The sequence below is a fragment of the Protopterus annectens genome, chromosome 2.part1 (assembly GCF_019279795.1).
Source record: "Protopterus annectens isolate FY-2018-M chromosome 2.part1, PAN1.0, whole genome shotgun sequence".
NCBI classification, from domain to species: domain Eukaryota; kingdom Metazoa; phylum Chordata; order Ceratodontiformes; family Protopteridae; genus Protopterus; species Protopterus annectens.
The window spans coordinates 1,940,574,036-1,940,598,897 of NC_056729.1; positions in this window are offsets into that span (position 1 = coordinate 1,940,574,036).

Below are 24,862 nucleotides of genomic sequence, written 5' to 3' on the forward strand. Positions count from 1 at the left end.
AAACACGCAGAATGTTTTTCAGATGTGGGGGAGACACAAGGAGAACATGCAAACTCCAGACAGGCATTGGCCAGATGGCAAAATTGAGCCTTGTACCTTGTGTGTGGGAGGCGAAGAGACAGATACTTAAGAAGCATTAGGAAAGTATCCAATTGGGAATTCCTAGACTTGGAGAAACCATTTGACAAGGTCCCAAAAAGCTAAGAAACATTGGTGGAATTAGTGTAATCTATGTACAAGGATCCAATGACTCAAGTATGAACAGTGTTTGGTCTCACAGAGGGGTGACCAGTGGGGGTGGGTGTCCATCAGGGATCAGCTCTGAGCCCAATGCTGTTCACACTGGTGATGGAAACATTAGCAAACAGGTTGATGGGTAAAGATCAGCAAAGTTGTGGTATGTAGATGATGTGGCATTACAAGCAGACTCTGAGGAAGAGCTTCAGCAGAGATTAGGGGAATGTAATGTAAAACTGAAGACACAAAGCATGAAACTGGGGACAGATAAGATAGCTGTAATGGCAGCAGATGGGGGAATCAGAAGAAGGTGGCAACTGAGATAGAAGGGAAAATAGTGGAACAAGTTAACAGCTTCAAGTATTTTGGGTGGGATGGTTGAAGAGATAAGAAGTTAGAATGAGGAGGTCAAAACTAGAATCATAGGGGCTGCAGACATCTTGCAAAGAGTGACAGGCATAGTGTATGACAGAAGAATGCCAAAGAAGCTAAAAAGTAAGATGTAAAAACACAATGGTACAACCTGTACTACTGGTTGGTACAGAAACCTGGGTGGTAAAGAAAGAGTAGTTAAGAAATACAGAATTGATGGAGATGAAATGCCTGAGATAGGTAGTAAGATGCACACTGTGGGAGAGATGAAGAAATAAGGACATCAGAGCAGAAGCTAAAGTAGCTCCAATTACAGAAAAGATCAAAGAGAACAGATTATGGTGGCTTGGGCACGTGCAGAAAAGTAGAAAACAATCTGGTGAAGAAGATTTGGGACACTCAGGAATAGGACAAGAAGAAATGAAGGCATCCAGCAGAGAGGTGGATGGATTGTGTGAAAAAGACCTGCAACAGTCAGGCATGAGTGTTGCAGAAGATAGTAGAGTGGCACTGAATCAAGAGAGATGTAGACAGTTGACGTCATACCCCAACCCATGTAGAAAATGGGAAAAAAGGGGGGATGATGATGAAAACTGTTTAAGTAAGCTGGGTATTTAGGAGCCAGGCCAGTCAATGTTAAGATCACATGGTGTTATAAAGCTGTGATGCTTAGAGTAGCCTAGTATAACTATTAATATACTTTCCAGCGAAGAAGGAGAAGTGCGTGTGGAACTGTAGATGACAGCAATCAGTATTTCACATGGTTACCAAGTGGCATTTGAATTATGACCTAATTGGGGTTAATATCTGAGTAGGAACTATAAAGACAATAAAACTTATGGCCAACAAAGGTTTTACCATTACTTGTGTTTTCAGGCCAGCAGAAGTCCTTCATCAGAAGTTATTAAATTACAAGTGCCAGATATACCACTTAAATATCCACTTGTACATAAAAAGGGAAGGGTTTACTATCAAAATGCTGCCGTGCAATTGCACGGCTATGAAGTATTCGAACACCATATGTTCGAATACTTCATAGTTCAGCAGGTTATGTGAGCGAACGTTATTATTGTGAATGGACTGCGCATTCGCAATTATAACGTTCGCTCATATAAGAGGATCGTGGTACAGTGCGATTAGGGAAATACATCCCTTTCCTCACTGTAGTGCGATCTCAGAGTTGGAATATTAAGTTAGGAGGGTGTGGGGGGTGCAGGGGGGCTTGTCCCCCTGCATAAATGTGAGTTTAGGCTAGTTAGGTAGGGAGTTAAGGGAAGGGTGGGAGTGCTATTGATTGTCGAAAATGTGAGTGACATTTTCGACAATTAACAGCTGTTTTCGACATTAGGTACATACGGAAATGTGTACGTTCGGCGAAACACTTCGCTAATACATACACATTTTATTTTAACTTTCAACTTATTGATAGTAAACCAAAGGGAAGTGCATCATTTGTTCCTTATTAGTTGACAAATGGCACTTAAAATGCCTCTGTGAAAAAATGTACAGTTGAGATGTTTAGCATATTGGCATTGTTAATGTGTGCAACAAATTATAACTTTTCTTTTTCTTCTCTGGATTTAACTAGTTTTTCTAGGCATCTCTTGAATTATAAGTTATTTTATTAAGTGTCAGAGCAGTCTGTTGACATTTTCTCTGCTAAAAGAACACTTACTCTAATATCTAACGAGAGAGCCAGTAAATGATTGTTCATGTTGTTAGCTAGCAGGTCTACAGAATAGTTATCAAAGAACTAATACTTTTTTTCTCATCAAGATTACAAACTGAGCCTAAGCTGCCTTTAACTGTACAAAAGACATTTCAAGATTGTCATAAAACATCATTACTTGTCAATGCAGTTAGTCTAAAATAGGTTGAGTAAGTCTATGTGCTGTAGCCTGTGTTCTCTTCCATATTTGTCAGTGGTGTTTCAGTCAACGTCCGCAGTGGTGGATGAATTTGCTTTGCTGATAACTTAATCACAGATCTCAGAATCACAGAATCATATGGAATCCAAGAAAGTGAGTCCCAAGATCATTTACACCTTCTCAATACATACCTCCTCTTTCTCCAGAAAGACAAAGTACATTAGCTCCAAAGCAAGTTGATGGGTACCTATCCTATCAACCAGGTATAATTTGAAAAATGTGAGGTGCAACTTTGTTTAAATTATATGTGAAGCTTGTTCTTGATGTAGGGAAGGTTCTGGTAATAAATCTCGTTCACCAGCCCAGTTTGTTTATGCATTGGTAGAGATTTAAATGCCTAGTTCTGATAGTAGTGGATGCATTTAAGTTGTAAAGATACAGGAGATCGGGGAAGATAGGGTCCTGGATTGCACTGAATGAAATACATAGATCACCTTACAAGAGCCTATAAGAAACCTCATCAACCTGCTTATTTATGGAGAATCAGCTGTGTGTTATCATGTTTGTGATAACACTTCAATATCTTTTTCGCATTAAATAAACTGAGTCAGCTGTTCCAGGAGTTGCTCTGACTGTCCCATGACATAGGCTAGATATTGGTGTACTACCCAAGCATGACTGCCATCTGATGGAGAATGTGCCAGCTTGACAAAGAGTATAACCACAGGAATGGCCTCTCTTAGGTATAGGCACATCCATAACTAACATTGCTGTGGAATTGTTAACAGTGCAGAAGCAGTATCTTGCTTGTCTCTGTCCAGGTCAGCTAACATCCAAGGATATAATAAATGACTGACTATAACAATGGCCTCCCTCCCCAGAAAGGTGACCCAGAGTAGACACTGCTCATTACAATGTGTAATTCATTCTATCCAATGAATTACACATGCAATTTATGCTATCCTGTATGACAGCATGCACAGTAGGGTCACCCTCACAGCCTCTGCTGAGGCTCTGGTGTAACTCACCTGTGTCTTCCCAATGGCTTTGCACAATTTTGGGTAGCAGCTACAAGCACTGGTACCAAGCCCTCTGTGTGGGCCCTTCTGCCAACAGCTGCTAGGGACAGTTTCAGATATATCTCTAATGGGGGCCAACACACCTCCCTGACCTATAGTGTCATCATCAGCTTGTCTACTCTTAGATGATAGTAAGTTCTAGTAGTTCTATGTCCATAGTCTGTGGAGAGGCTGTGGGACTCCCACCACCTGTATCCATCACACACTCTGCAACCTTAAATTGTGCTAATTAATCCCTGCCATCATCATCACCAGAGGCTAAAGCTCCTCCAACTTCAGATAGGAATAGTTCCACAGTGCTGGTGACACATTTTTAAAATGAGAATATATCAAAAGAAAATATAACCAGTGTAAGTATGAGCCATTACTAAACCGACTTAAATAAGCTTGAATCATGCTACCACAAAATAGCTACATTAGCCACCAATCTGTCCTACCGGACCCATCAGTTTCTTGCTCTGAAACAACTCAAATGGCTAGAACTTCAGGTTGGGCAAACGTCGGGTGGTACAATGCCAGGGTACTTCTATGGGCTAGGCTTGTGAAGGTTGCAGGGCCATTAGCCTAGTACACACCTATGAACCTATGAACTTCTTAACCTCTAACCTTAAACCAACTTTCCCTAACCCGCACCATAGTTCACCTCACTAAAAAATGCCCACTCAGACTTGCAGAACCTAGTTCAAATTCACCAGAACAACTGGGCCCTAAGATCCTCTAATAAACTACTGCTAACAGTTACAAAATCCAGCAACATCTTTGGAGACTCTCTATATTCTAATAACATCACCAAAATATGGAACTCTACTCCTCAGTACATACTAAACTGATCCAGCCCAATTCCATTCAAACACCTGCTAAAGAACCACCTACATGACAACTGGACCTGCTCCTTCTCCTCACCAGGCTGAATCTCCTTTCCTCCTCATATTCTCCCCCACCACTGCTCACTCAACATCATCTCTATGGTAACTAGAACCTTTGAATACTAATTGTAACTTGCCCTTTGACAAAACAATTGTTAATCTTAAATGTTAGTTCTAAAAAATGCTTTGTGACATTTTCCACTCGATATAATGCTAAATTCTATAATGTGACTTTGCTGTCTCTGTTAACTCTTGTATTGTACTACTGTGTGTCCTTATGGGATTTAATGTGGAACTTTTTCTTTTGTGTTGTGCTACTATGTGTCCTTATGAGATTTAATTTGGAGCTTTTGTCTCTGGGCCTCCATTGAAAATGGGCAAATAGCCCAGTGAGACTTCCCCAGTAAACAAAAGTTAAACAAAATAAATTAAATAAATAAAAATAACATGGGCTACTAATACCATTACAATTATAACCATATGATAATGGGGTATAAACATGCCCAGAACTTATGCAGCTTGATGTTGCATCTGTACTTATGTGGCACAAATTAGACACTTTATAAACTGTAATGTGACGCATGGGTAAAAGTGGCCTGGATAATGAGAATAGGACAGCATATCTATATTCTGGGTTGGACGTGGCCTTGTATGTCCGGCAGAGATCACCTCTGAGTAAGCGGTATGCAACCGAGAACAGCTGGAGTTTCTTCAGTCGGACTGCATAGGGCATATGTTTGAGGCCAGTAATCCTCTTGGTGAGGTACTTCTGTGGTCTTTCCAGCTGTTGCATGTGTCTTGTAAGATACATCCCAAATGGTGTACTCTACTCTATGATGGATCTGATGAGTGATGAGTAGAGGGGAACAATAACCTCTTTTATTCTAGATGAGAACCCTCTTGTGATTAGGTGGGCCACATAGAAGGATTTTCTAACCACCTTGGCAATATGATTATTAAAGGAGAGATTACTATCTACTTGGGTCCCTAGATCCCTTATTACATTTTGTGTATTTAGGGGACAACCACGTATGTGATAGTTCGTGGGTACTTTGTTTTTTCCAAAGGGGATGACTATGTACTTTTTGGCATTTAGCTTGAGGCCATGATTTTGACACCAGGTATCCATCTCAGTGAGACCCTTCTGAAGGATGTCTGTTTCAGCTGGAGAGTCAGTTATGGCCCCCAGTTTGCAGTCATCTGTGAACTTGGTCAGCCATAGTCCTCCTGTGCTTGCCTGTACCTCTGAGAAGTATATACCAAAAAGGAGGGGTCCCAGGACTGAGCCCTGGGGGATGCCACTTGTAAATGGTTCAGAGTCGGACCTAGAGCCTGCAACTCTCACCATATGGGTTCTATCCATGAGCCAATTGGCAACCCATCTCATGACGTAGGGGTTTATGTTCAAGCTGGTAAGCTTGTCTATAATACCAGAATGGGGAATGGTGCATCCTGCCCTCATTGCTACCCCTTTTACTTGTTTGTAAATCTGATTTTCATAAATAAGAAAATTGTTTTTCAAGACCATTTCCATTAAATCCTAAGAGTGTTAGCTTTACTCTTAGAAAAACCTGGGTGTTGGCACATAAACTCATAGAACATTTCCAAGCCTGTCTCTTGTGAAATTACAGAGAATAATCCACATATATCAACTGTAACTAAAATAAGTTCATCCAAGTAAAACTTATTTTTAATTTTTGATAAAAAATCCCAGGAGTCCCTAAAAATATATTCATACTCAGTAAGAATGTCTTTAAGATGAAAATCAATATATTTAGCCATTGTAAAAGTAACAGAGCCTGCTGCATCCACTAGAGAGTGTAGGGGAGATCTTTAATGATTTTATGTATTTCTTGGATTCCAAATATAGTTGGAATCCTTGGGTGGTCCATAGACAGGTATGTATGCTCATCAATAGTAAACTCTCCATTGAGAACCATCTAATCCAAACTTAGTTTAGATGAGATGCCTAGTCTCCAAACCTAGTCAATTTGGAACTGGATAAACCCCGCTCCGCTCGCCCTCGCTGCGCTCGGGCTCGCTCCGCGCCTCACCCTGCCCCCAAATCCCACCCGCCCCCAGTAGTCCTACATTTATAGCTAGGTAGCCACACCCCTCCTTCTTCCTCAGCCAACCAAATTCACTTCCCTGTTACCCCCCACCCCCTTTCAAACACCAAACCCTCCCACCCCTTCTAACACTAAAAACCATAGGCTCCTACATTCCTCCTATAGCAATGCACCATAACTCAAAGATAACAAAATCCGCCCTACCCGCCAAAAGAAGGGCAACACTAAAAACTATATCCTGTTTACTACCATTAATTACTGTATTATACCTAATAACCAAATATGAAGACCAGCCCTACTCAGGATTCCATTACCCCAGTTATCAAACTAAAGCTCCCCTATCCCTGCTTAGTTACAATCACATAACCCAACAACTACACAGTAAAACTTCTAATTCTAATTACTACTGCCCTTGTAAACCAGACCAAACACGCCCCAAATCTAAAAATGGTCAGAAATTACTACAGAAACTTATGAGACTAATGGAATATCTCAGAAAAAACATCACTAAAGATGGTGGTGTCCACCCGAATCCTGGCCCCTCAGCAACAACAAACTCAAATAGCCCGCCACCTTTTCCAAGATATAATAACTCCCTCCAAATCTGCCACTTAAATATTAGAAGCATCAACAGTAAGATACACAATCTACATGCTCTATTAGCTACCTACCTCCCAGATATTATGTGTTTAACAGAAACTTGGCTAAAACCAGGGACCAAAGACAATGAGATTATACCACCGGGCTATAATATACATAGAGCTGACCGTATTAAAAAAAAGGGTGGTGGTATTGCAGTGCTCTACAAAAGCAATCTAAATGTCGTTTTTAACCCCACTCAACCACCCCAAATCTCTAATGCTGAAATACTTGCTCTAAAACTACAGCTAAATAAAGAAAAAAGTATTAATCTAATTGTAATGTACATCCCCCCTGGGAAAAACTCTGACACACTGGAGAACATCCTAAACTGGCTATCTAATAACTACCCCCAGGAATCTATAATCCTGGGCGATGTTAACATTGACTGGAACCTATGCTCCTCAGAGACTAACCCCACCCATATAAATCTTCATGGGTTCTCTCAGACCATCACTACCTCTACCAGAGTTGGGAACTCTAACCAAAAAGAAAGTATCCTAGACTGGATCCTTATAAACAGTCAACCCCATATGTATATGTCTGGGACCCTCCCAAACGAGCTCAGTGATCACCTTATAACATATATAAGGAAAAATAAAACAGGTAGTCCTACACCTCCCACGTATAAGTCTATTCGAAACAAGAAACATTTTGACTTCTCAAAGTTTAAGTTGGAACTTAAATCCTGTAACTGGGCAACTCTTAAGCCTCTCCCCCTAGAAGAGGCAGTTTCTAAGTTTAATACCACTTTCCTAACCATACTTGATACTCATGCCCCAAAAAGATTAATCAAAACTAAAACAAATATTGCACCTTGGCTTACAAAAGACTCCAAATCTAAAATTAAACTCAGAAACAAATCCTGGGAAAAATGGCGTACAACCAAATCACCCTTAGACCGCATTAAATTCCAGCAGCAAAGAAATATGACAAAAAAAGCCATATTAATGGACAAAAGAAACTACTACTGCCAACTACAAAATAAACACCAAAACAACCCTCAAAAATTCTGGGCAGGTTTAAATAACCTTCTCCATCCCGGGAAATCCTCCACTCCTACCCCAGAAAAAATATCAGATAAAAACCCAGAAGAAGTAGCCAATACCTTTAACACTTTCTTTACGGATACTATCCAAGCCTTAGCTAACCAACTATCTACCACTGCCTCCACTGTTACAGAACTCACTCCAAAAACTCTTCACACTTTCTACCTACAACCAGTCTCTACTTCCATCATTCGATCCTTACTACAAAAGCTTAAGCCAACTACCCTCTCTGCAGACCTTCTGCCAGCTGAATACTTACAACTAGCTGCAGACGACATAGCTTACCCCATCTCTATACTAATTAATCGTACCATTTTAGAATCTACAATTCCCTCAATATGGAAAATATCATACGTAATCCCACTCCACAAAGGTGGCTCATCCACTGAATTATCAAACTACCGGCCTATAGCCATAATGTCACCACTGGCCAAAATCATCGAAAAATGTCTACACAAACAACTCCTTCACTATCTTACCCAGAACAAACTACTGACCAGCTCACAACATGGCTTTAGACCCAATCACAGCACAACTACGGCCCTCCTCTCTTTTACGGACATAATAAATCATAACCGGAATAACAAAAAAATATCATCAGCTCTCTTTCTGGACCTATCTAAGGCCTTTGACATGGTTAACCACCGACTACTTCACGATACCCTAAGAAATCTCCACCTGGATAACCTAACATTAGATTGGTTCCAGGCCTATCTCTCTGGTAGGAAGCAAGCAGTACTTTGGCAAAATAAGCTCTCCAACCTCCTTCCAAACATCATTGGGGTTCCTCAGGGGTCCATACTGGGACCACTTCTCTTTTCAGTCTTTATTAATGACCTCCATAAAGCTATCCCTGAGGCCACCTGTATTCAATATGCTGACGACTCGACATTAGTGTGTTCTGACAAATCTCTTGACAACCTACTAAACTAAAACCCAATGCTGTTTTACAGCAATAGAAAAGTGGCTATCTGGACGGCAGCTAATACTGAATCCAAATAAAACCAAATTATTACTCTTCCATCCAACCCAAAAACTCTCTGACACTTCCTTTACCATACAATCAAATAATGGGATGATTATCTCCCCAGACTCCTACACTAAACTATTAGGGGTGACCATTGATAATAAACTGAAATTCGACATCCACATTAATCAAACTATTAAGACCGTTAACAAGAAACTGGGGTCACTATATAGAATCAAATCTTTTCTAACACCAATTGCAAAAGTTACCATTGCCCGCTCTCATTTACTCTCTACCCTTCTATATGCCTCCCCAATGTTTACCAACCTTAATAAATCTGACCTAAATAAACTATCATGCTCCTACAATCATATCACCAGATTTGCAACTGGTACACCATATAGAACACATCATTGTATTAACCTAAAATACCTTGGCTGGATAGAACTCCCAAACCTTCTCCAGCAGAACCAACTCATTGAAGCATTCAAAATACTCAAACACCCTGAAAAGTCTCCAGCACTGGAGAACTTAATCATACCATACATCAATCTAAATAGTCTTCGGTCTTCGTGCAGGACACTTGTTCAAACAGTTAAATCCTGTATCTCTGGAGGCGATGCTCTATTTGCCAATGCCAGTGGTAAGATATGGAACTCCCTTCCTCCCAGTATCACCACCATTACCTCCCTACCCCACTTCAAAAAAAGTCTAACCCACCATTTCCAGTCTCACTGGCTTTGCCAATGCTCATATCCAGATTAACTTCTTCCTAAAAGCTTACTTCTTTTCTCCTCTATCCAGCAATCTCCTTCTTTTGTACTCTCCGTGACCTTCTCTCTCACCCCCTTAAGATTTTTTCTCCTTTCTTCCTTTTTTCTACCTAACACACTTCTTACACCTTTGAAATGATGACTACCTAGTATAAGTATAACTACGCTGTAGTCCGTGTCTCTTAGTTTCTCATTGATGTCTTGTCTATGAATGCTATCCAGCAGTTAAAAATTTTTTTATTAAGTCCATATATGATATGCCCTTTTTCTCTAACTATGTTTGTTAACTACAATATGTATTAATATGTATCTATGTAACTTGTATGTAATTTACTGTCAATGTGGAGCTTTTCTCCCCGGGCCTCCGCTGAAAATGGACATATATCCAGTCGGATTTTCCCAGTCAACAAATGTAAAATAAATAAAATAAATAAATAAATAGTTTAACATTCCTATAGGCTATATTTAATTCATTCCTTGATGCTTCATCATAGGTATCAGTAAACAGTATGTTAAACATCCTGTCTATGTAATCGACCCCATCCATAACAACTAGCCACCCACACTCATCCAGTTTCATGATCCTTATAGTTTTATTAGATATAATCTCATTTAATAACCTTACATGCTACTATCTGATTTACTTCTCAGAGTATCACAAACCTGTTGTTCACAAGCTATTTTAAATAAACAAACTACAGGGTGAGCAACAGGGAAAAAAGTGCTGGGCTTAGTTAGTTCATGCCTTGGTATATCACTACTGTCCTTGTATAAAAATTACAAGATTCAATTTCCTAGTGAAAGACTTGAGTTGTATAATACTTTGTACCACGTTACCTCTTTTCCTAAGTACAAAATTCAACCCCCTTTCTAAGAGGTTAGCCCAATCACCAGTAACTTCAACACTACTAAAATTGTAGATAGTTGTCATTAATTATCAAACTTGGTCCTACTTCTTCACAAACATCATGAAAAATGTCAACTTCAGTGTCAGCAGGTTCAAATACTAAAATCTCCCCCTCCCCCACCCTCTCCCCCTCTGGTAAAAACCCTGGTTCTGTGCACCATAATTGTTATTCTGCTGCCTTTCCCTTTGCTCAGTTAGTCTTTGTGTCCTTCTTACCCCATTATAATCTAAGGGTGGGTCCAGTTGTTCAACATTACTATTTATTTATTTATTTATTTATTTATTTCAGTTTGATTACCGGGGAAGTCCACTGGGCCAGAAAGTTCCCATTTTCAGTGGAGGCCCGGGGAGAAAAGCTCCACAGTTTTACATTCCTATTACCATGTCTATCCATTTCAAAGTTATTAGCAGCAGTATCAAAATTCACATCACCATTATTTTGCACATCTCCATTATTATATAAAGCCTTCCTATTATTTCTAAACTCTTTAGGTGCTGGATATGCAGAACCATTAGCATATTCTAGGTGGACCTGATGTAGTTTCTTAGCCTTTTTGTCCTTCAATTCATTTATGTTTTGTTTCTACACTAACAAAAATACTGTTAAAATCATTAACTTTGGTGGGAATCAATAAATCCATTTTAATACTCTCATTTAACTTTTCTGTCTATATATTCAAATCTGACATTTTACTCTAATTATTTTTAATTAACAAATGTAGCCAGTAACTAATGGTGAAATGCAGACTCATTCACTAGTCCATTTGGGTATTTCCACACCCGTAGTCCTTTAGGAATTCTCTCCCTTCTTAAACATTCCTTTAAATAGTTGTTTTCTAACTTCAGTTTCTTGTATTTTAAAACTAAGTCCTCAAACTGTTTAAGCTGTTGATTTAATGTTGATGATGTTGCCTGGGGGCCCTCATGTTGAAAACCATTCATAGTTCCTCCTTACTTCAGTGTTCAACCAATCAGATAGAGGAAAATCTCCAGTCACTGTTAAAGACCCTCTATGTGCTACAGTTGCATATGTGGCACCATCTAGTGGCGAACATATGTTATTACAAGTTTTTTGAGTAGGTGTTATACCAGAACTAGACAAACACTGACTTTCACTTATAGAATTATTGTTCAAACCATTATTACTTCTTTCCCCATTCAAAACGGAGCTGACTTGTTGACTAAGCTGACCCAGCAGCTTAGTTAAAGTGGTCACAGAAACAATTAGTTCCTCAACCATTTTTTGGTGGTCTCTTTCAGTTTGTGTGTTGCTATCCTGGTCTCCTTCCATCATAAACTCAGAACAAAACCACAAGACAATTCCAGCCAAGAACAAAAACAGGAAACCTCGTAGCTTCACACTTTTATTCACAAACTTTACCACTTTCGCCCAGGTATCATGGACTTCATCAGAATAAAACAACCATCTAAAAACTTGTTTATATATTACAAACCTTAAAAAGTACAACACACATTTAAAATAACCTATCACAAAACCTCACTAATTAAAAAGTCACGTTGTATAAGAGTTTCCCACCAAGTTACATTTAACTCTTGCAGTACTGATGCATAACTAAAACATATAGCAAGCTTTTAGTCTTAAGAAACTACTTAGAGTAACATGGTCATTAAGAACTGGGTACATTACAGCATTGCTTCGTAAAATCCACTGTAATTCCAAATATTCTAGATAATCTGATTCAGGTCCCCCTGGGATTCAAATCACTTTGGTCAGTAATACAAAATTTAAATACATGCCCCAGGATTCACTAATCTTCTGTGTAAGACTAAATTAGTCTTACAAAGAAGAGCCAGTCTAAGAGTAAGACGGCAGCGCGCTATGCATATTAATGATACGATCTGAGGTAGACAACAGTCAAAAGCGTTTATCGGATATCTTCAAGGATACGATCTGAGGAAGACAACAGTCGAAAGCACTTATCGGATATCTTCAAGAGACAGTTTTGAGCTTTTTTATTTTTTATTTTATTTTCAAGCCGAAGTTTTATTCGTATTAAAGGACTACATTTTAATTGGAACATTTGTGGATTTCGTTGATTGGCCATCCTTGGGTGGATTTTCTGTCTTTTTTCTGCCAATATTGACTGTTTTTGTGACAGACCACCTTTAGCGTTTGGGAGTTATTTATTTGAAAGGACCTGTGTGGTGCACAGACAAAGAATAACAGGCTAATCTCTGTCTACCATGTGGATAGGTCCATAGTTGGGAGTTACGCAGACAGACTACTTGCCTTGATAAACTAACGTGCACAGCAACCCTGTAAGTCCAGTAAGATAAAATTCACACAATAATACGTATGCTCTCTGTACTTCTGCACCCCTACCCAAATGTGGAATATACCTGTGTTCGCAGGGTCTCCCAAGGATGTAGATAAGCATACTCACAGTACTGAAATGTGTCCAGTTTTCTTGAGCAGCTTGTGCTAATGTCAACACTAAAAAAGTACAAACTGTTTAGAACTGAGTAAATGAATATTCACAGTATTGCAGTTCACAAACAATTCTTGTGCCAAAGGTATACATCTCAATAACTAGCTTTGTATGGCAGTTAATTGTAAAATTTGAAAAGAAACTACATCCTGCCATGTAACTTGGGTTAGCGAGAGAGAGAGAGAGAGAGAGAGAGAGGGGGAGAGAGAGAGAGAGAAAGAGAGAGAGAGAGAGAAGAAGGAAAAGTGTAGCTTAGCATTGGCAACTGCTGTAGCAGTCTAGTATGCTTTTCTAGCATTTGTTGCTATATATACCCCCTCGAATGTTAGTGTGTGTTCACATGTGACACCTGTTTGTGTTGCAACAAGCCCAACAGTTCAGCTGTGAGGTCCAGGGACTTACAACAGTGTGGACCTTGTGTGTGTATGCCACACACATACGGAGAAATATATATGTGTCATATATATTCACATCTGTATATGTGCATAGAGAGAGGGGATATATTGCAACTGTCTGTGAAGGGTGTAGATATATTTATGTTGGTGAAGGTTAGTATGCACATATTTGTATGTAGATTTTAGTGTGTGACAAACAAGACAGCATACAGTGCTGGTATATGACATGTGGTGGTTAAACAGTGTGGGTGATTTGTTCAGTTTCCAATGTTGAAGCCAGTGAGGCCTGCTAAAGCTACCTGGGCTGTGAACACTTTCAATGCATTTATCACAAGACTGTGCAATATTATTACATTACTGTACACCTCACATTCTTTGTATAATTGATATTCCCACTATGAAAGGTGAAATGTATATGTGCCTACATATATATGTATATGTACACCAATGGATGTGTATATGTGTATGTATATATATATATATATATATATATATATATATATATATATATATATATATATATATATATATATATATATATATATATATATATGTATAGAGAGAGAGAGAGTCATATATACTCATACACACCTACATCTACTTGTTGCAATAGATTCTCTATACTGTTGACTGACTGTGATGGTCAATGTGTTTGTGAATACGTCAAAGATATGTATTTGTGGGATAGCTTAGTGGGAAACTCTTTATGTCATGGTATTATGGGTCCTTGCTTTGATCCCAGCAAAAGCTGTGTATTCTGTTGCTAGGCAGAAAAAGTGATATGGCATACAGTGTGATTAAGTCCCTTGGTTTTAACTGCAGTGTGTCACTGGAGGCTAAAGCACTACATCTATGATTATTGATTGGTACTGATGTTGAATCCAAATCCTGTGTGTACTGTAGTACTACTTGAAGCTCAGGCCCTGTACAGCAAAGTATGGTGTATGTCCACATTGCTTAGATCCACTGTTTTGTGTGGTCCCTGTATTCATCACAGATTACATTCCTAGAGATTAAGGGTTTGTAAGTACTGACATACAGTACTGTATAGTACACACGTAAAGCTTATCTGGGTTGCCATAACTTTGTGTCCTGTAATTATGTCTGATGTGTGTGTGGGTATGTCTGTAACATGTCCTCTGTCATATCTGTGGTAAAACATATAACTGCGTATCTAGCAACATTTATAGTGGACTACAGCAGTATGCAACCTATATACCCAATTGTGCACATATTTTGGCCACTAGTTTGCCATTAACAAGTTGTGTGATATAATAGTAATACATTTACTGGACCTTACACTCATTGTGATGGATGACATATTTCTTTACACATCAGCTTGATGTATATCTGCTGTGGCTAGGTGGTGCATTGTGTTGCATACAGTGTGCCACGTACTCTTGTATAGTCTTATATAGTGATTTTATTTTGTTGCTGTGCAGAACATGGTTCATTAGATAGAGTGAGCCAGGCACTTTCAAGCAGTTGTGGGGTGAGCAGTGATAAGTGGTAGTTAAAGTGTTTCACTCTCAGTTAGCTAATAGGTTGCTATATATGGCAGTTCATTGATATCTGTACTGTATAATGTTAAATGTGCCATATGACTTGCTCAGACATATTTTTTCTTTATGGCTTCCAGGGATCATGGCACATCACAGAAATCCTAGCTATAGTAGTGCTGAAGATTAGATCATTACTAGGTGTATGATTCAGCACTACAGTCTAATGTTCTCATGAACCAGCCAGAACCAGCAGGAGCGTACTGCAATGTGGCTAGATGTTGTCTGCAGGGTAAATGAGGTAGGCCTGCATAACTGGACATATGAGCAGGTGCGCCACCACTGCAGTGATCTACTCAGACATGTCCATCAGCGTGCTTTTGATGTGCAGAGACAAAAGCTTGCAACAGGAGGTGGTGTTAATATCCATCCCCCCATCACCAGAGTGGAGGAGCTACTCCTGAGCCTCGTGGCACCTGCCCAACAACAACAGCAGCAGACATACACCATGATGGAGGTTGGAGCCACCCAGAAAGCACACATGGAGCATGCAGGTAACATGGCATATCTGTAGACTACTGTTATCTGTATTTGTAAATCATGCATATGTGAGATGTGGAGTCTGTAGTTAGAAGATGTGGTGCCTGTTGTTGTGCAATTCTGATCATTTGGAACATAATCTGTATGCCTGTGAATGTAAACTGTCATTCTACTGTCAGATTGCAAACACACAGTAGCAATGCCACAGTTGTGGGCACTGACAAACTGTCTCATCTCTATGTAGGTCCCTCTGGGGTGACATCAAGGCAGGGGACAGATGCTGGTGAGTGTGCTCTACATTTATTATTGTAAATAAAAAGTGCTTGTCATAGTTAAGGTGTAGGCCATGTACACATGTAACACACCTACCCATAATGCATGCTGTGCATGTTCGGTGTAAGACCACGCACATCTCACTAATGTGATTAGCTGCCTCAAACACATGCAATACCCAGACCATCTCAAACAAATGTGGCTACACTGTAGTGACCATTGGATAGGCAAAGTTGATACTCAACATGCACATAACATACACAACTATGTCATACTCAGAGCATTTTAACATGCTACACATAAAGGATTCACAAACCCTCTGTAAAGACACACTCCAGTATCCAAAATCTCATCCACACATTACACATAATATACCTGAGGGGTAGAGGCCTATCATGGGGCATTTAAGCACTCTGCAACACACTACACATTCATGTCAGGGAATACTCCTTATTGGCCTCCTTACAAACCCATGTAACAACTGGTTATGAAATGGTGAATGTAGCCAAGGTAGTACAGTTCCAGTACAGCGTGATTAATGCTGGTTTGGGAAACATTTGTAGCCTTGAGTGACCACATGATGCTTCATGATGATGGTCTATGGTACTATACCCCATCCAGTTATTATAACCACAGTACTACACATAGCTTTCATTGCTATACACCTCAATGTTGTGTGTGTGCAAACATATGCACCTCTAAACAATATGCATACCAATCACCATTTGCACAACTGACACATATATGTCTTGTGATGCTATTGAGTGGCTAGGTCATATGACACACATTGGGTATGTGTGATGTTTAAATATGCAGTTGTGTTTTAGCATGCCATGTCATGGATGACACTGGCATGTCCACAATATGATCTACACTCACCATAACTACTGTACATTGGGTATGTGGACGAATGGTATTCCATCAATTATACATGCACCAATGATGATGTTGTGTGAATACTCATCATGCATGTGCTAAAACTGTGTCCAAAATTATTTGTAAAAACACAGAGGTTGTAATCAGCATTGGATACCTATCTGACACACAGATACACATCCAGTCATTGTATGTAGTCCTGTGAGTTATGGTGCACAGTACATTACAGACTTTTGAATACTTGCACAGAAATGTTGTGTCCATGTATGCATTGCACTCCAGGGGGAGACCAATCACCTAATAACAAAACACATGCATCAAATTCATGTATACTGTTAGTAACAAGGACTGTCTACACTTGCACTGTATGCTGTTGAGCAACACATGTCCTGCATGCTGACATGTGTGATATGACTGTTTTGCTTGTGATACTGTACCCCACCATCACCTGCTATTGTGTATGTTCTGAGATTGCTGGTGTTGTGTGTGTGTGTCTGCTTTAGGGAGGAGTGTATTTGTGTGTGTGCATGTGTGGATGTGTGTATGTGTGCATGTGCATGTGTGCATGTGTGCATGTGCATGTGTGCATGTGCGCATGTGGTCTGACATCATGTTCAGGTCTTAAAGTGTGTTTCCTGTTTTCCTCTCAAAGGTGCTGAGGTGGGGCTGGTTCAGTACAGCAGGAAACCTTATGTCACTGAGACAGACAGTGATCATGAGGATAGGTGTGTTGAGGCACAGGCAGGTTTGTCGGGGTCTGTTGTTGGGCCACCAATTGACAGTGCACAAGTCTCCACCCCATCCATGCACACAGTCATACTGCCTGTACATCCATCATCACCATTGCCCTTAGCTGAGGGACAGTGTACGGTTGGCTCTGGCCAGGACAGTGTGGTATCTATGGCACATGTATCAGGACACAGCAGCCATAGCCATATGTCTGGAATGGTACCACATAGGCAGATGCCCAGGGGTTCTCCTCAGAGCACTGCTGGTCATCATGCCCCTGGCAGATGTGCTACACCTCTTTCTACCACATGCATGTTCCCGGCTGTCATGGAGGCACAAACATGAATGGAGTGGTACACCAGACAGGCACTAAGGACACAGAGGACTCATAACACCTCTGTAAATGACAGTATCCATGACCTAGCAGGTGCCATAAGTGATTACACTGAGATCATTGATAGACATTGGGGTGAGACATTGGATGTCCTCCACAATGTCATGTCCATGTGTCAGGACAGTGCGGGACGTTTGAGATGTTGACGTGGATGTATGCCAGCAACATCAGCAGCTGGAGGTTGCTGTGGATGTCCAGCAAGTCACAGCCGCTCCCCTAGTGCCAGTACCAGCCCCAGCAATGTTGGGGGGGCTGTCCATAGACCATCCTAGAAGACCACATACACGTGGCTCTGGCCAGTCCCAACAGGGACCTGGATCCAGTGGAGATATGTCAACCTCTTCTGATAGTACCCAGTCTGGATTAGTACCTGATACTGTCTGTCTGGATTAGTACCTGATACTGTCTGTAGCACCCCTGCCAGGCACAGGTTCATATCCATGGCCAGAGACGGTGATCTGTAAAGCCTGCCAGGTACAGTCTGTAGCTGTCTCACAAATCTCCGTATATGGCAGCCACATGGTGGAACTGTGTGCATGCAGTCACACACACATAAACCAGAAACCTAGGGCAAACACATACCCACACACATTACATCAACATTGGCCCATAACAGTACTCATGGCCCTCACACACACACTCTCACACACATGTCTATTGTATGGCTCAGTGTAGGCCTCTGGCAAACCAACAACACACCCTGTGCATATGATGAAACCTGTGCCACCTCCTGTCATCTGTAACATTGATGCAGGAACAGGCTAACATGGTGCTGATGCACAGGGTGACTTTAATAAAGTATAGCAATGGTTGAATGTGTAGCATGTTGTCAGTAGTAAAGTGTAATGATATCCTTGAAGGTATAGCTGAGCTGTTATGATGCATTAAAGCTGTAATTAGCAATGTTGTATTGTTTCCACCAGTGTTTATTCCAATTGTGTTTTGTTTGCCCGTGTGCCACTTGGCTGATGTGTGTAGTTGTGTCAGCATGCATTATACAGTGGAGAGTAAGTGTGGGGTGTGTGAAGCACAGGTCTGCAGGTGTACATTTGTGAACATGGTGGAGGTGCACTGTCTGCATGTACGTGCATATTGGACACATGGGCAGGGTGACATGCCCTGTATTGGCCAGTATTAACACTCCATACTTTCTATTCGTGGCCAGTATGCATTGTACTACACACATTTTGGAACTTGAGAATGCATGTGTGTGTATGACACGGATTGACACTGTGCTGTGGGTGATGCTGTTGTTGCTATCTGTCATTGGTTTGCATTACTAAGGTTAACACTGTCCCAGCTGCATAATCCTTTATTAATGCACACTGTTCACCTACAGGGTTGCATGGACTGTGCTATCACAAACACAAGCAATTCTCACTTATACAGTAAAAGTGCATTAGTCTCATGGACTCCTGCCATGAACTAAATATATAATAGAAGGTGTGAAGTTGTACCAAAAGAGTTACATACTAAGAAGGGATAACCTCTCTGGTCAGTATCATTGGGAAAATACAATCCCTCAATAAACATACAAGGCAAGCTTCAAAATACAAACTGTCAAGGATTCCAAAGACAACACTAAAGCTTTCTTCTGTGTTGTTCATAATCTACAGGTGAAATCTCAGATCGGGTCACAGTTAATGTAAATGGTCACAAAGTACACTTATCTGACTGACATTACCAGTTCCTTGTCAGACAGTTTGAATGCGGATTTCACCACCTTGTCATTACACAAGGGCCACATTTTCAGACCTGAAGAATGTAAAACCTGATGATTCACAGACACTCTAGTTAAAACATCTCTTTAACAAAGTACACACCACAGTGGCAATGGTACTGGACAGTGTCCCTGGCTGTGTCATACACAAGCCGACATATGAAGTCACCACTCACCTAAACGCTCTGTCTAGATGCAGCCTCTATACTGGTTACATACTTGTGGCATGACACATGGTAATGGTGTTCACAGTCCGCAAGGGTTGAGCTACAACATCTTCTTCTTCTCCTTTTGGATGCTCCCATTAGGGGTCACCACAGTACATCATTTCTTCCTGGCCTCTGCATCTTGCGCTATCACACCATACACCTGCATGTCCTCTCTCACCACAGCCATAAACCTCATCTTAGGCATTCCTCTTTTCCTGTTACCTGGCGGCTTCATCCTTAGCATCTATTTCACAATATACTCTGCATACCTCCTTAGCACATGTACAAACCAACTTAATCCTGCCTATGTGGCATGGTCTACTAACCTTCAAACCTGGCCTGACCCTCTAATATACTTATTCTTAAACCTGTCCACCCTCGTCACACCCAGTGCAAATGTTAACATAAATTGATTAAAGGTAGAACTACAACAGGTCCTGAAAACTCTCACCCTATAAGCCAGGCTAATGTTATCTGGAAGGCTATGGAGCACAGCATTATGGAACTCATTAACAGAGACATTATGAACCTGAAAACACTGCACCATACCCACTTAGGTTCTCTAAAGGCCAGATCATGGCTCCTACACCTAGTAGATTTCAAGCCAGTCAACAAGGCTATAGGTGAGGGAGGGGAGGTCAACACAGCCAAGCTATAGCTCACCAGCAAATCATATCCATCCCACATACTGGTATTAGACATAACCTCAAAAGACTGACCATAAACGATTGTTAGATGATGGCTTGACAACTGACGCACAGATCTAGGACACACAGTAACATTTGCAGCCTCCATATACTATTCTATGCCAGTGACAAGTGGTATTCACCTGCACTCACTCCTGGGAACACTCCTGTTTGGCATATAGCTTTCTCAGGTACAAGCAAACACAGTAGGGATAGGTCTGCCCACATTTGATGAAAATGCATACTGCAGGCTATACTTTATTCTCCAGATGACATACACATCCTCCAAAAGGGTATCATATAGATAGATACCTGGTGTCAAACTCATGCTGTAAAGCTATAAGCCTAAGAAAGCATAGTTATCCACTTTTAGAAAACAAAGTATCCCCAGAGTACCACATAGATAGTAGCCCCCAAAATGTGGAACAGGTACTAAAGTATACATAGAGCCATGTGTTAAGTCTTCTCTCCTTTGATAATCACATTACCAAAGGGTTTTGGAAATCCCTCTGTGGAGCACATAAGCAATAAAGGGTTTGCATGCAGATCCACAGAGGTTGTTGCACACCTATAATGATTAGACATCTTTGCCAGACTTTGCTTGCTTTGGAACAGAATTCAAATATACCTCAAGCATAAACCCTCACTCTCACTCTTCAATAGAAACCGTGATGAGTGGATATGAAACAGAAGCCGTAGCCTAGGGATCACTGTAGTGGCTAAGCTTGTCACAAGCATACAGAAGTCACTTAAGGTCTGGAAAGCACCAGCATGCTCTGGCAAAGATAACACATGCATTCATGGAGAAAGCAGAGTACCCACCTATGAAATACTTGAGGTCACATGTATGTATATGGATTTGCCCCACAGCTACCTTACATGTGTAATGCACATACAGTTGTCATTGTGATATGTCACACACTAGAAAAATCTAAGCCCACTCCACATTGGCCAACGGTGTCACACACCTGGAGCACAGACACACACAGTCAGCAAGTGCGAGATTCAAACTCTTTCCTAACTACATTATGATACTACAGCAGTATGCATTTACACGACGAGCTATACACATTACTGGAATTTCATCTTTCCACAGGTATACTTGTAGGATGGTGACATCATCGGACTTGACAAAGATGAGTATACTACTTTTAAGGTGTTTGAGTAGTCTCCAAAAATGTTGCTCCTCCCCAGGGAGACACACACAGTTGGCAAATGCAGGCTGTAAACCCCTACTTAACTACATTATGATACTACATCAGTACACATTTACACTACGCGCTATACACATTACTGGGATTTCATCTTTCCACAGGTATATTTGTAGGATGGTGACATCATCAGACTTGACAAAGATGAGTATACCACTTTTAAGGTGTTTGAGTAGTCTCCAAAAAGGTTGCTTCTCCCCAGGGAGACACACACACACACACACACACACACACACACACACACACACACACACACACAGTTGGCAAGTGTGGTGTTCTTAATCCAAACTAAGTACGTCTTTACAATTCAGCAAGCAATATGGAGTTACAGGGTGCAATACAGACATTACTTGTTGACAGTCTGCACAAGGATTTTTTTTCACATTTGCTAACCTCAGCAGGCTTATCATACTAGGTGTATTTTGAGTGTATTGTATGCATAGGCCAAGACCATATCATATATGGGTTGATGCACCACATGCTGGCACACACAGGGTAAAACCTTGAGTAGCATCTTACCTTCACTTACATGATACTGCAATATAACAGAAAGATGATAAACTTCAACAATTGGCTTAGCTTCTGGTGTCATTCAAAGGGAGTCCAGTCTCTGTCTGCCTGTGATGACATGATAAACAAGCCTTGTTGCTTCACTACAGATGGTTTGCACCTGTCACCCCTATGCTTCTGAATACTGGCCAAGGCTCGTCCTGTCCCCATATTACCTTTTTTAGGCAAGGCTCAAAGGTTCATAGGTTCATAGGTAGGTATTAGTCTAGTGGCCCTGGGGCCTATACAAGGCCAGCCAAAAAGGTACCCTGACTTTTGCCACCCAAGAAATTTATTTCCCTGTGCCGCTGTCATGCAGAGACACAGAAGTGATCCCCAGGGTGAATTTCCTATTTCCCATCCAATAATCAAGATTTTCCTTGAAGAGTGCTAATGAGGAGCTTTGTTTGATATAGATAGGTAGTTTATTCTGGAGTATCTGAAGTCTGTGGGACAGGAATCTATCCCTCTAGCATGTTCTGTTTATTGTGGTGACAAGTTTTAGGTCCCTAGAGCGTGTAGGTTCATAGGTTCATAGGTAGGTACTAGGCTATCTGCCCAAGGGCATTTATAAGCCTAGCCAGAATGTGTTGGCTTTCACCTCCCTTTTAAATTAGTTTCCTGGGCCTCTGTCTAGCAGGGCTACTGAAGTGATCCCAGGGGTAAGTTTACAATTTCCCATCCACTCCTCAAGATTCCTCTTGAAGAGAGTCTGCAAAGAGAGTCTGCAAGGGGCTCTGCCTAATATCAACTGGGATTCCATTCCAGAGTGAGGGAAGTCTCTGGGACAGGAATCTATCCCTCCAGCATGTCCTGTTTATTGCTTTGCTGTGGTTTAACTCACTGGAGCGTGTGGCTCTAAGAGATTTGTTTTTCTTGAGGTGGAGCATGTCCAAGCAAGTTGGACATGGCCTTATACGTCAGGCATAGATCAGCTCTGAGCAGGCAGTAAGCAACCGAGTAGAGCTGGAGTTTCTTTAGTTGAGCTGCATAGGGAATCTCTTTGATGCCCATGATCCCCTTGGTGAAGTACTTCTGTGGTCTTACCAGCTGTTGCATGTGCCAGTTAAGGTATATACCAAATGGGGCATTGTACTCTATTATGGGCCTAATGAGTGATGAGTAGAGGGGCACAATGACCGCTCTTGATCTAGAGGTGAACCCTTTCGTGATTAGGTGGGCTGCATAGAAGGAATATCTAACCACTTTGCCAATGTGATTATCAAAGGAGAGGTTACTATCTACCTGGGTCCCCAGGTCCCTAATTACATTTTCCATACCTAGAGGATTACCACCTATGTGGTAATTCATGGGCACTTTGTTTTTTTCAAAGGGGATGACTATGCATTTTTTGGCATTCAGCTTGAGGCCATGGTTTTGACACCAGGTATCTGTCTCTGTAAGACCCTTCTGGAGGATGTCTGTGTCAGCCAGAGAGTCGATTATGGCCCCCAGTTTACAGTCATCTGGGAACTTGGTCAGCCATAGTCCTCCTATGCTTACCTGTACCTGAGAGAAGTATATGCTGAACAGGAGGGGTCCCAGGACCGAGACCGGTGGGATGCCACTTGTGACTGGTTTAGAGTCAGACACGGCACCTGCAACTCTGACCATGTGTGTTCTATTCGTGAGCCAGTTGGCCACCCATCTCGTGACACAGGGGTTAATGTTCAAGCTGGTAAGCTTGTCTATGATGCCAGAGTGGGGAATGGTGTCAAAGGCCTTACTGAGGTCCAGGTAGGCTGTGTGGACTACCTTCCCTCATCTATGGCCTTAGTAACTGTTTCAAAGAAGTCAACTATGTTTAGTAGGCAGGATCTGCCTTTAACAAACCCAAATTGGGTAGGGTCCAGTATCTGGAGGTTCCCAATGTCTCTGTTTATGAGTTCCATGATAATTCACTCCATAGCTTTGGAGACCAGGCTAGTCAGGCTTATAGGGCAATAGTTCCCAGGTTCTGTTGTGGCACCACCTTTGTGGAGTGGGATGACTGTTGCTGTACGCCATTCTTTGGGTACATAGCCTGTGGTACGGTTGAGTCTGAACAGTGAATGTAGGTGAGGGTTTAGTTCCTTTTGGAGCTCGTGTAAGATGCAGCCTGGTACATCATCCAGTCCCATTGATGATGTGTTCTTAGCTTTGGAGAGGGCTATTTTTACCTGCATGTCCATGAAGTCTGGGGCTCTGCATTCTTCTGGCATGGACACGGGCCCTTTTGGGGGTGAGGGGGGGTGAAGTTTGCACTGAACTTGTCCACCAGGATGTTGGCAATGTCAGTTGGTTCAGTGTATTTTTTTCCATTTTGCAGTAGCTGAAAGCATATCTGAGAGTTGCCACCTAAATGTTGGATATAGCTAAAGAAGGCTTTATGGTTATCTTTAGATTCCTTGGCAATTTTTCTTTAGAAACTGGACTTGGATTATTTTATGAGCGATCATAGTTTCTTGCTAATAATGATCAGTGATGCCTTCCCTTTTTGGAATTTTGCTCTATCATGTGTTAGTT